This window comes from Hippocampus guttulatus, chromosome 12 (assembly GCF_054856545.1).
Source record: "Hippocampus guttulatus isolate MCC_2025c chromosome 12, RoL_Hgut_1.0, whole genome shotgun sequence".
NCBI lineage: Eukaryota > Metazoa > Chordata > Actinopteri > Syngnathiformes > Syngnathidae > Hippocampus > Hippocampus guttulatus.
Window position 1 is genome coordinate 13,526,408 of NC_141272.1, and position 12,732 is coordinate 13,539,139.

Genomic DNA, 12,732 nt, shown 5'->3' on the forward strand with positions numbered 1-12,732 from the left:
TGTTATTGACTGAACGCGAGGCGAGACACCCACATGGGAGACTCTCACTGATTTCTTTTTCTCTGCTCTGGGAGGCTTGCTTGTATTCAGTCAAGAAGGGGAGGGGGGGTGGGGAAAGACCTGATTATGCTATTTTTGGAAAATAATGTAAATGGATTCTTAAAGTCAGCGATAATGAACGAGTGTGGGCATGAAGTGAGCTCGTACGTGTTTGTGTGTGCAATGACGGAACCATTTGATGTCGAAAAAACCCCCAGATTGCCCAAGGGGGGCGTTGAAACAAGGCTCGCTCGCTGCCTTAACACCCTCCGCCGCCCCCAAAAACAGTTTGATGTACAAAAGAATCAATAGAGTGTCAAGATGAATGTGTTGAAGTGACTCAGTTTTGACATTCTTCACTGTCACAAATTGACTCATTTGAAACCCTAACCACACATAACCCTACGTGTAGTCATAAACAATAACACCAAATTAACACCTAAAAGCCAAATTTTACACCTTAAACTAAAGCTTGTTCAGCTTCGGGGCTTCTACTGAACTTTACCATTTCAAACGTATACCGTATACATGAAATGCAAGACGACAACACAAAAAGTGAAATGAAAAGCTCATTTCTCAAACGGCTCCAGAGATGCTACATTTTCTGAGCATGGCAAGGAGTGCTATTAAACAAAGAGCGTAAGCGCTCACATTCGATGCCAGGACACACAGGCAGCTGGCGACAAAAATTACCGTCATTTCCGGACTAGGAGCCGCTACTTTTTTCAACCCTGCGGCTTATTTAATGACGCGGCCTCTTTCAAGATTTTTCCAACGGCTGCCAGGGAGCGCTCGAGCAGAAAAGGTAGCAGTGAGACGCTATCATGTGTCACAGTGAAAACAACCGGCCATGAGAGGGCGCACTTCCCCTGTGTTTTGAGCTGGACTGCAAACCGAAAGCTGCTTGCCTGGGTCTCTGACAGACTTGACTGAACACAAAATCATTTTTATGAAGGCTTTATTCCCGACTGAACATAGAAAATGTACAGTATTAATAAAATAGAAGACTGAGATATGTCAAATGGGACTAACAAATAGAAAAGTATACAAAAATAGACAACAGTAGTAACTGGTGTGCACTTCCTGGCATATGTGACCGAAACACGTGGAAAACTACTAATCTCCCTTGCTTCAAGGCTGTTCACGCGACCCATTGTGCGACACAGTTCGAACTCCCAAACGACGATATTTTACTCTTAGTATCAGACGGGTTACAGTGCCGATTGCAGATACTGTCATACCTCTGTCTTCAACCATAATCCATTCCAGAAGGCTGTTCGAGAAGCGATTTGTTCGAAATCTAAAACTATTTTATTAGCCCATGATTAGGGGCTAATACACTACGCAGAAATAACAAAAAAAAGTCAGATTTGCATAAATCACAACAAATACGTCTGCTCACAATGAACGTGACACAAGGAAGCATCACTTCCTCCTGTAAAGAAGCCGAGAGGAGTCGAGTGGCGTATTCGGGTTTGATCAGTTTGGTAGAAAACCGGTTTTCGCGCGTAATCCGAGGCGTAGAAATCTCGAATTTTCTTGTCGAAATCCAATTTGGTCAATAACAGAGATGTTCGGAAAATCGAGGTTTGACTGTACATCAGGTCTGAATAAGCACAGCTCAGCGTTCATCTCACTTCACTTCCTGGTCCAAGTCTCATGAGATTTCCCACGAGATTATCCAATGCTCTTTTTAAAGTGACAGTGTTCCATTTATTAAACCAGGCAGCGTTCACTACAACACTCATAGTATTGTTCACCTGGTTACATATGCCAAATGAAAACCACCCAAAATACATTATCTTGAAAGCTGACACGAAAGCGTGGACGGTGTTACGGCAGGGAACAGTGCCTTTTATTTTTATTTTTTTAAAACCAGCCGAGTGAGTGCTCTTTTACTGTCGCCATGCTCTGCCGCGTTACAGGCAAAGAAAAGTTATGGTATGTTATTAAACCTTGAACCCTCTTTCTTTGCAAATATCTCATGTTACAATATGGGCACCTGCGGCTTATAGACAGGTGCGGCTTGTGTGTGTACAAAATGTTTTTTCCTTGAAAAATGTAGCGGGTGTGTCTTATAATCGGATGCGCTCCTTAGTCTGGATATTACGGTACCTTGACGAGAGACAGGCGGTCCACAGAACACAAGGAAGGAAGAAGGCAGGCTAACAAGCAAGAGTGACACTGCCGGAATGTTGACTGCAGAAGTCTAATAACTTAACCTCTTTCCCTTCCTTACTTACCATGTGCCGCCATCCCGGAAACTTGGTTTCACTATCTACTGAAAGCGCCCTTTCCTGGTTGCGGGCTGCAATGTTTTTGTGCGCGCAGCCGTGAACTAGAGCGGGGAGTTGGGTTGTTGCGCCTCGTGCCTCTTTAGAAATGACAAGCTGGATTCAATTATCGGTACTCTTCAAAGAATCTTAAAATAAATAAATAAAAACTAAGGGCATGGACTTGCTATCACAACACAAAACACACCAGAGCGATAAATGCCTTTTCAGGAGTTAAAGCAACGGCAAAGGGAAAAATGTTGTTTGTAATCTATGTTCTATATGAGTCGAAACACGAATTTCTGGCTAATATTGCGTTTTTGAACTTAGAAGCAGCTTGATAATAATAATCAGTTGGAGTTTGAAATGGGCGAATTGAGGTCATGATTATCAAAGCTAGGTAATAAGTGTAAAGTACAAAAAAAATATATACATACATATACAGTATATATATACACATATATAACAGAGGTTTGGTTTGTCGCTACTGCAACTGTTTAAGGGTGTCAGCCTCAAAGGTAAATTAAGCAAAATTCATTTCCACCTATTAAACTGCCATTGAAAAGTAGTCCGCTCGCCGACTGTTGGGAGTCTTCCAGACATTCGCGGTTCGATTGAAACGGCCGAGTGGTTGTGCTCCATGGCGGAGCACCGTTGGCAAGTGGCCAGGGCAGTCGCTCAAATCATTATTGAGCCAAGACAGCAATTTTAGATGAGAAAAATCTTACAGCACCAAACAAAAACATCACCGAAAAGTGTAAAACCCCCCAAAAAACAAAAAATGGTGACCTCATCTCTTTTACTCATACATTGATGGACTCGATGTAAAATCAGGGGCCGTTTCATTGAACACAACGCTGATCTACTGGCAGGAAGCCATGACATATTCTCTTGTATGAATGGCAAAAATTGAGAAAAAACAAAACAAAAACAGAATCCTTTTCTTTTTGGTTATGCAGGACGAGTGAAGCCACTTGCTGGAAAAAAAACCATGAACAGGAACAGCCATAATATCCAACTCACTAGCGGGCTAATTAACCTGGTCAAGCCATTTCTTTTGAACCAATACAGTGCAAGCGGGGGCCATCTGAGTTCTTTGTTCCTACCACTGAGTAATTTCCACTTGGCTGCAGCCAGCACAGAGGTTATGGTCGCAGCGGGTGAGAGGTAGGCCGACAAGCCATCTCCCACAGGGAGGTTACTATTTTTACTCTCAACAAAAGTGATCTTCTCATGGATGTAGTCGTTGTGTGTCACTCGAATGATGAGGGGGAAAAAAAACAACCCACCAGAAGACAGATGTTAGGGGGATTACAGGTACCCACTGCACTTCAGATGGGCACAATTATTCACGCCTGACTGCTCTCTGAAGACACAGCACAGATCATTAACTCCATCCTCTCGTGCGCCAGCGTTTAATGAACACTCGCATGCTAAAAGATGTAAGGCCCGAGCGTTAGGTATGGCTGCGCTTTATGGACCATCTCGACCTCAGAGACTCCACCAGCAACCATCCTTAACCCACATGGATCACATATTTCATATTAGTAGGTCATCTGTAGGTTCAAGGAAGTTAAATGTAAGACTTGATAAAATCTCACACCTCTCATTCAATGTTTTTCATTATAATAGTTCTTACAAGTGCAGTTCAAACTGTGCGCATGGGTTGGACTTTTCACTCTTTTGGCATTATCGTAAACAGTCGCAACTACAAAGGGCCGTTTGCGCCATTGTGGGAGTGAACACAGACAACTTGATTCCTGGCCAGTTGAAACGGCTCCACTAATTCCCTTTCAACGCACAAGAGGCGCACAGTCCACATAGCAGAAGCGTAAAGGAGTAGCCGGAATGTGTGCAGGAGATGGGCTTACAGAAAGGGTGTTGATTATTAACCACAAGAAGCTCTCCACTTGCGGATTATATTAAATTGGCTGCTGTGAAGTCGGCCCTTCCACTGCTGTGCACCATCCATTGTGCATACATATGTGACCTGGTTTTACCTGGTCTTAAGTCTAGTCCACTTTGTCACCAAATTTTCAGGTGCGCCTGTGGCATGTAATCGCGAGACACAGCGCAGTCCGGTAAATAGAAGCACGTGTGATGGCACCTGTGGCTATAGCGAATCCGTGGCTGAGTTTTTACTATCTGAACCTGGATTTAACACTTCTCTTCTCCATCTACTTAATTCCTGATATTTAAATTGACATCTTATTTTCAACCAATATCACCCAATTTCCACAAATTGGAAAGCATTTTTAATGCCCTTTCAGAATAATTCCCAAATAAATGCCTCCTTTTCTAACCCCTCAAAGAAAGTTACATTTTTATCATGAGTGCAGTGTAACTGATGTGTCTGCAGCATTTTTTAGCCTTTTGAATGGCATAATTAAGGTTTACCCCCCCCCCCCCAAAGGATAATTAAGGCCTTCACTTCAGAAATCGGGCCAACCTTTTTAGTACTTGAGTGGATTGCAAGGTAGAGTACTAATTAATCTGTCGAGATGAAAAATTCCCCAACGGTGGTGTCTAAGATTAAAGCACGATTTTAGAAAAACGACAGGTCCGAAACCTTCTTATCGCCACACAAGCACGGGTACAAACTAGAAAAACTACAACTGTACCTGCAAAGTCACAATTAATTTACTCTATCGAGAAGGCCATTGTGCTCTCACGCTGGAGTGATTCACTTTTAACCCAGGTTGGGGAGGAAAACGAACTTGCATGAGAAACTCCCCAATGTTTTCATTCATTCATCAATTCCCTATCCGGCTAATCCTTCACAGGAAAGTGGAGCCGATCGCGGCTGACTTTGTGGCAGAAGTGGAACTACACCGTGGAATGGTTGCCACTCAATCAGAGGGCGACTTTTCACACTCTCGCTGACTTGGAATTGAACCCTCACTGCCTAGACCAAGAGGGAACCATGACATCATGTGACTCTATGAACAATTTAGAGTCGTCATTTAACCAAACATGCATGCGGGAAGGATTTGAACCTTGAATCTTGACTGTGAGGCAGCTGTGCAAAACAAATGCCCCACTGTGCTGCCTGTAAAATCCAGATTAAGAAATGTTTTGTATTTTTCTATAAAATGCTAAACTTAGTACCTTTGCATTTAATCCAACCATGCGTACATGCACGCATTCCTTTCGCTCCCGATTGTGTGTAGTCTGTACTCCTAAACCTTATTTTGTTCATCTTACCAAGACATTCTGGACAATCATGTGTTTCCAGTTTTTAGTAAATTCAACAAAGATTCCCAGAGAAACTCTGCAACATCTAGCAGAAAGATTCCCAGGAGAGTGGAAATGAATTGTTCTGCGTTCTAGTTCTAACCAGGTCTCAACTGAAAATGCCTATTAAGGCTTGGATGACCAAGCAGGCTTTAAATAAAAAACTAAAACGTAATTCTGACCTAATTCTACTCTCCACCTGCGCTTTCATGGTCTTCCCTGTAATAAATGGCCATCTCGGATGTGCATATGCTGCAGGTTGAAAGTGCTGATGCGCCAACTGCTAACGCAACACTTTTCACGAAAGGGCAGCTGGTATGAGTCATCGCAATTAACTCACCACAAGTCAAGCGCTGGTGTCCATTGCGAGAATCACATCAGTATCCCGATCAGCTGGATGTGATGTCCACTCACCACTAGAAGGCACTTGTCGTCGCGGTCGGTGGCTGTTTGGAACAGGGAAGAGCCACCTGAGGAGATGAAAAATGCTTTGAGTTGAGTAAGGTAAATGCATCACAATAATCAGGTTGAACTGGAGTATTTATTTCACCCCTTCCGATTACAGGGTCAATTGTCGGATGGTCTCTATAAAATTAACTGAAGCGATCGCCCTCGAGTTTTTAAAAAGATTTTTCCTTCAGCATCAATATGGGAAAGAGTCAGGGGCTGGTTATCGTAAACGTTGAACCTGTTCAGTGTTTACGATGACAAATCCTCATGTGGTCAGCACAGTGTTCAGTCCAGCAATGGACACTTGAGATTGTACCATGAAATTAGGAAGCGAGCGAACTTTCACGCTCAAGATCGTCAGTGGAGATATCGTTCTGTGTGCGGTGTGCCGTGTTGATGATCTTGCAAACACCACATCCTCTGATATTGTAGCAGTAAGATCACTCACATTTTAAAAATCAGTCAAAACTGGGCAATAATCGAGCATGGCATGATTCAGTGGTAGAGTGGTCATCTCCCAACCCAGAAGTTGGGGATTCAATCCCAGGTCCCTGCGACCTTGTCAAAGTCTCCTTGAGGAAGATACTGAACTGCTCAGACGTCTCTGAAATATTATCCTTTATCTTTTGGTGTCTGGAGTGAGAAACAGTCAGCCGACTATTATAAATGTAAAACCTGTTTGATATTTATGAGAGCAAATCTTTATATACGCTGTGCTGGTCATCTCGAGTACACCCTACTCTATAAGGGCAGAAAGAAGACCATTCATCTTCTATCCCGCTAATCCCGTTTTGCGTCGAAGGTGACCTGGAGCCTATCCCAGATGACACGCTGGACCGGTTGCTGTGTGACACTCACAATTACTCTTCAATGGGGTACACATTTATGGCACCAAATAGGAGATTTACTCTCACTACAAAATGGTAAACTGCCACGTATGCGAGGTGGACCCCAAAAAGCAGGCAGGAGAGAGGAGCAGGGTGTATTTGAAGAATTGTATTAAAACAAAGAAAACTAAAGCCCAAACACACAAAGTCCAAAGTATCAAACAAAAAAACCATGACTAAAGCTAAAACATAACAATGAACTAAACATGACAGAAACTAAGAGCAAACAGTAAAACACATGACAGTAGCAAGAAGCAACACAATGACGCGACCGAGTGTTCGGGCAGGAGTCCTTTTATACAATTAATTACCAAATGACCAACAGGTGTACAGCTGCCGGGGTAGCCCAACAGTGCCACCTGTTGGTCCCTAAACCGAATCATGACAGTACCCCTCCCTCAAGGGACGGATCCCAGACGTCCCAATGTTGTCCAAAAGCTTGCCTCGCCGGGGAACAGGAACTAAAAGCGACGGCAATCCTTGCCTCGTCGCAAAACGGGAACAAACGCGATGGCAACCTTCGCCTCGCCGAAATACAGGAACTATAAGCGACGGTGACCTTCACCTCGCCAGGGAACAGGAGCAAAAGCGACGGCAATCCTTTTGGCTGGGCGTGGCCTGACGTGGACGGAGCTCGACGTAACGGGGGACATGGAACAGCCGGACGTGAACAGGGGCTCGGCCTGACGTGGGCGTGGACGTGGCACGGCTCGTCGTCGACGTGAATGTGACTCAACTCCAACAGACACGTGACGAGCCTCGGCTCAACGTAGACGCGGACGGGGCTCGGCCCACCGTAGACGCGGCTTGACGAGACGAAAACAGGACAGCCGCATCACCAGCGCTGCCTGAAAGGGGAAAGGGGTGTCGGCCGCAGACGCGCTCTGGCAGGCACATGGTGGAACAGGGACCAATCCGTAGTACCTGCGGGGTCCAGGTGGTCGGGTCATTCTGTCACGTTGCAAGGTGTCTGCCACGTATGCGAGGTGGTGGTGGACCCCAAAAAGCAGGCAGGAGGGAGGAGCAGGGTGTATTTGAAGAATTGTATTAAAACAAAGAAAACTAAATCCCAAACACACAAAGTCCAAAGTATCAAACAAAAAAACCCTGACTAAAGCTAAAACATAATGAACTAAACATGACAGAAACTAAGAGCAAACAGCAAAACACATGACAGTAGCAAGAAGCAACACAATGACCCAACCCCGAGTGTTCGGGCAGGAGTCCTTTTATACAATTAATTACCAAATGACCAACAGGTGTGCAGCTGCCGGGGGAGCCCTACAGTGCCACCTGTTGGTCCCTAAACCGAATCATGACAACAATACATGTGACATATCTTGAGATAGGGAAGGATTTTGAACACAGGGAAGGATTTTGAACACAGCCCATGTCCATTAGAGGTCGAATTTGAGGGGAAAACACCTCGGTAGAGCAGCCGCCCGTGTGACCGAGTCACATGAAATCTGGCACACATTTTCTTCATGACAGGAGGCAGAAAAATCAATGCTGAACCCATTCTGTAAAACACACAGGTCGTCCGGCATTTTCTTTTGAAGGTGCCCTTATTTATCTGGGATTCAGCACATTTCCAGAGGTTGGCCTGAGCAAACTCCCCCAAAGGAATTTAAACAATTCCCACCAAATTTTGGAACAGAAACATGATACAGGATGAGCGCTGAAAAATTGTGAAGCTCATAAGGTTTTTTTTGGGGGGTTGTTTTTGGGTTTTTTGCTTTTGATCACAAAATGTGAGTGTGGCGGGAAAGTTTTAAGATTTGCCATGAAAAGCAGACTGAGAAACACACCAAACATTGCGCAAATGTACTGTATATCCTTGCAAAATTTATGTATTTTGGCGGTCCTGAATGCAAAATCCGACTTAGTCGCAGCCAACAGCAACTTGGGAAATATTTCCATCTGCCACCAGTGGGTTCAATGTTTATCATAACAAAACATACTTCAATCAATCAAGAACCAATTGCGTGAAATGCATTGCTAGTTGGACATTTTGGTTCGAAGATGCCGTTTTTCAGGCATTTTGGTCATTTCCAAGGCTCGTACCTAAACAAACATCTGCTTGGAAATTCACACGAGTGCGACCAAATTTCGACCGGGGACGCCAATTTTGACATGGTGACAAGAAATGGCCAACAATGACAGGTGTTTGGTGATTTTCGGCAGGGGAATATTGGAGAACCCACGGGGTCAAATTTGACCCTTATAAATTCTGCTACTCAAATGCTACCCTTAAATCCCAAAGGGGCAAATTTGGCCCTAATCCTAAATTAGGATTAAAGCATTAAATATTTGAAAAAACATTGTTCAGTGAACATATAGCAGGCATTTAATGTAAAATTCATCATTTTCCAAAGAAGAAAACGGTTCTTGGGTTCTCCAGGGTTAAATCTCTTCAATAGTCAGACAGGATATAGTTGACAGATGGATTATATTAAATTTATATTTTATTTTTATTTCAATCTGTACATCACTGAGGTCAACCTCTGTTGCGCTTGAAAATAAAGCTGAATTGACTACATCATTTGACGAAAAAAAAAAAAGCTCTCTCCAAGTGTGATCGCTTTCGCATTTATGAACTAGTCCTAGACAGTATTTGTGGGCGAGACGAGCAACATTCCTAAAGACACAAGGGAAGCAGTCAAACATTCAGAATCTCATTGACTGAGCTTGCTCCTTCTTCCACTTGGCAGCTTTGGCCGCGATATGAATGTTGATCTGATTACGAAACAACGGGAAGGAAGCGAAACCAGTGGGAGAGACGACAGAAAAGAAAAAAAATGCTTTGGGGAGACTAAGACTATGAATGTGCGTCCTGTCATTAATATTTCACTGCATCATCGTAGCTAAAGGAGAACAAAGCGAAAATGGAGGGGGCGGTAAGAAAGGATGTGATGAAAAATGCATCGTATTTTGAAAAGGCTTTGGAGAGGATCCGAGCAAAACAAAAGAACAGCGCTACCAAAGGCCAGATGAAGCTAGAAGAACACGTGGTGTGTAATTTACTTCTCCCCGGCTAAAAACCAGGAATGAGGAGGAACCTGCCAAGGTCACCAAACTATCTCACACGACACCATGTCACCGCTCAGCAGACAATCTGAAAAAGATTTGCCTCAGACAGAGCCATCATGCAAATACAGAAATCCTCCAGCTAGCTTTACTGTATATCAATTTATATTCCGAAAGAAGAATGCTGGGGTATGTTACATTCCACTCTTCATCCAGCCAAGTGAAGAAATTCCGACACATGGACTTGCTTTCTCGTTTGATTTCTTTATTTTATTAAGTCACTGCCATCCTCGTCACTTCACCTCAGGTCTGAACCTGTGACGAGCATGTCAGGAAATCAATTGGGGGGTGCGGGGGAGGAGGTGAAAGTGTAGGCACCCTAAATGTCACACTCATTTCACAGTGTGACATGGTGCCTCTACTTCTATACAGTCCATGTTTGGTTGATTGCAGATTCCTCCCAAAGCCACCTGGGCCACGGAAAGCTGCAAAGAGCTTGCACAATCGCACATTTTAATTTATTTTCTTTTCTTAGCATGAGATCTTCATTCATCCACAATGGATGAGCAAGAAATTCCTTTCTATCTCCATTTCCAAGTCTGAAATTGTCACCCGGCTCGGTGTGATAAGTTTGACAGCTCCGGACAAGCCGCCGTGTAAAGTGTGAGAGGCTACTTCCTTTCTCTCCTCTAATTCACCCCTTCACTTGCGCTTATTTTTCCTACAGGCAAGGATGTAATGCGAAAATGGTATAAAATAGGCTCCGCGCCACACAACTTTTGACACAAGGCTGAGTCATTTGCTAGCACTGTCTTCCTGTTAGAGAAGTGTTAAAACTGCCTGATGCAAGTATTGCACTTAGTATGTGCACAAGTGCCGCTCACATTAAAGACACGGATTGGATATTTTTGATGAAAAAGATCACAGTAACCTAATGAGCTGCCCTCCATATGGTAGGACCTGTTTCAGTCAAGAAAATGTCTACTCAGCCAATTAGTCATGTGGCAGAAACTCAATGTGTTGAGGCACTTGGACAATAAGGGTGGTACAGCTCTCCGGATGCACAATTAGATTGATTTCTTGTCCAACCCCCCTTTTTTAAATGTTTTTTTTCAAGAGAATTTCACAAAATCGTTTGAGTGGAGACATTGTTTTGGATTGTCTTTCCTCTAAGATGCACAGAGATGCACAGGCAGAACACAACATACAAGCCAATGGTACTAGGTACTGAATTCACCCTACTTATTAGTAGTTTGTAATAGTTTGAGTTGAGTTGAGTTGTTGCCTCTCAATGATTGTTCGACCTTCCACTGATCCTAATCTTTAAAGGTTTTGTTTACCTTTGACAATCGATTTTTCGAACACTGACCACTGTTAAACCTGGACTATTAGCTGGTCAAGTGAATTAACCCTGGGTCATGAACAATGAGAATGGGCACCTCCAATGATCCTTACTTGGAAAATTTCTGTGGCTTGTGACGGTGGCGGGATGAACACCAGCCTCAGGGTTGCTAAGGTCTAACGGATCGGCGCGGTCACAGTGAAGATATTTATCAGTTGATCTCCAATCCCATCATCATAAACTTTGGGTAGTGATGGTAAGAACAAGATCGAGCATTTGAAATAAGCCTCCACTGTCTGTTCACACTCTTAAGGAAAAGGTTGAGAAGCTAGGTGATTTGGCAGAGATTCCTCGACATCAAGAGGGGCCAGTAGAGGTGCTGTCGGTTTCAGATGATTTCAAGATGCCTCACTGGTGAGGTGTTGCGGGCATGTGCACCCGTGTAGGGGGGGGGGGGGGGGGGGAAGCCCCAGGGCAAGCCTCGGACCGGCTGAAGAAACGCAATCCGGATGAGCTGATGGATGGTCATGAAATTTGGAGTGGAGCACCAACATAACCAAGAAAGGCAGCAGATGAGCCAGTGAGATAGCTATCCGTGTCCTGGTCTTGCTCCAAAATGAAAAAAAAAAAAAAATCAATCCTATACTCGATGATTGTATTTCTTAAACCTCCTGGTCTCCGAATTTTGGAACATAAGTGGCATACATATTGAAAGTGATTCTTAGCTTGCAAAATGAATTCTTATCCGTCCGTTTGTCCAGCTGCCCAGTCGTTCATTCCTCAGTCATTCTTCTTTACCTCTGTCTGTGGGCTGTCACTGAAGCAGACTCCAAAAGGTTACTCAGATGTCCTTCAAATCCCAAGGGACCAAAAAGAGTTTTGGAGAGTCAATCATTTATGGATTTGACTGAAAGCATGCGTATTGGAGGAAGTCACCTTTCTTTGCGCTTCATTCCCCAGATATTGACACTTGTAGCAGCAATCTTTCAGCCTCAACCCCGAGCAGACGAAGAAAATGTTAAGCCACAGTGGAGTCGGGGCAGGAAACTGTTCCTGCTAACTTTAGGTGTCGTTTTGCTTTTATTTCTAAGCAGCTTGAATTTGCAAATCAGCAGAATTGATGATTTAAATGTGGGTTTTACTGGCCAGCGAGAACATCCTCCCCCTCCTCTCACTCGCTGGACAGCGATAGAGTCAGAGATGAGAGGTAAAATGCTCACGCAAGGTCATTTCACAGGCGAGATGACTCGACAGCGCAACAACAGAAACCGCTTGCTCAGGAAACAGCAGAGGAGTCCTCGTCTACAGGGAGGCCAGACTCTATCCTAGCAGTTGCCACAAAAGAAAATGGAAACGGGCCCATTCCTCACTGATTTACGCTCCTTGTTAACACGATCATTCATGACTTGGTTTGCATACTGAATCGCACGCAAAAAACGCATGGCAAGATATCCGTGGATTGGAGCTCTGTCGAAACGAC

At 44.0% G+C, this 12,732-nt stretch overlaps 1 protein-coding gene across 1 annotated transcript in view; it reads right to left on the reverse strand.

Annotated features, from left to right (window-relative positions):
* The window catches only part of lrfn1 (leucine rich repeat and fibronectin type III domain containing 1), a 148,525-nt gene that overhangs the window by 26,187 nt on the left and 109,606 nt on the right, over nt 1-12,732 (reverse strand). Inside the window, exon 3 of the mRNA XM_086126364.1 lies at nt 5,887-6,016. The gene's annotated coding sequence lies outside the window, so the exon portion shown is untranslated. The remainder of the gene's footprint in view (nt 1-5,886; nt 6,017-12,732) is intronic.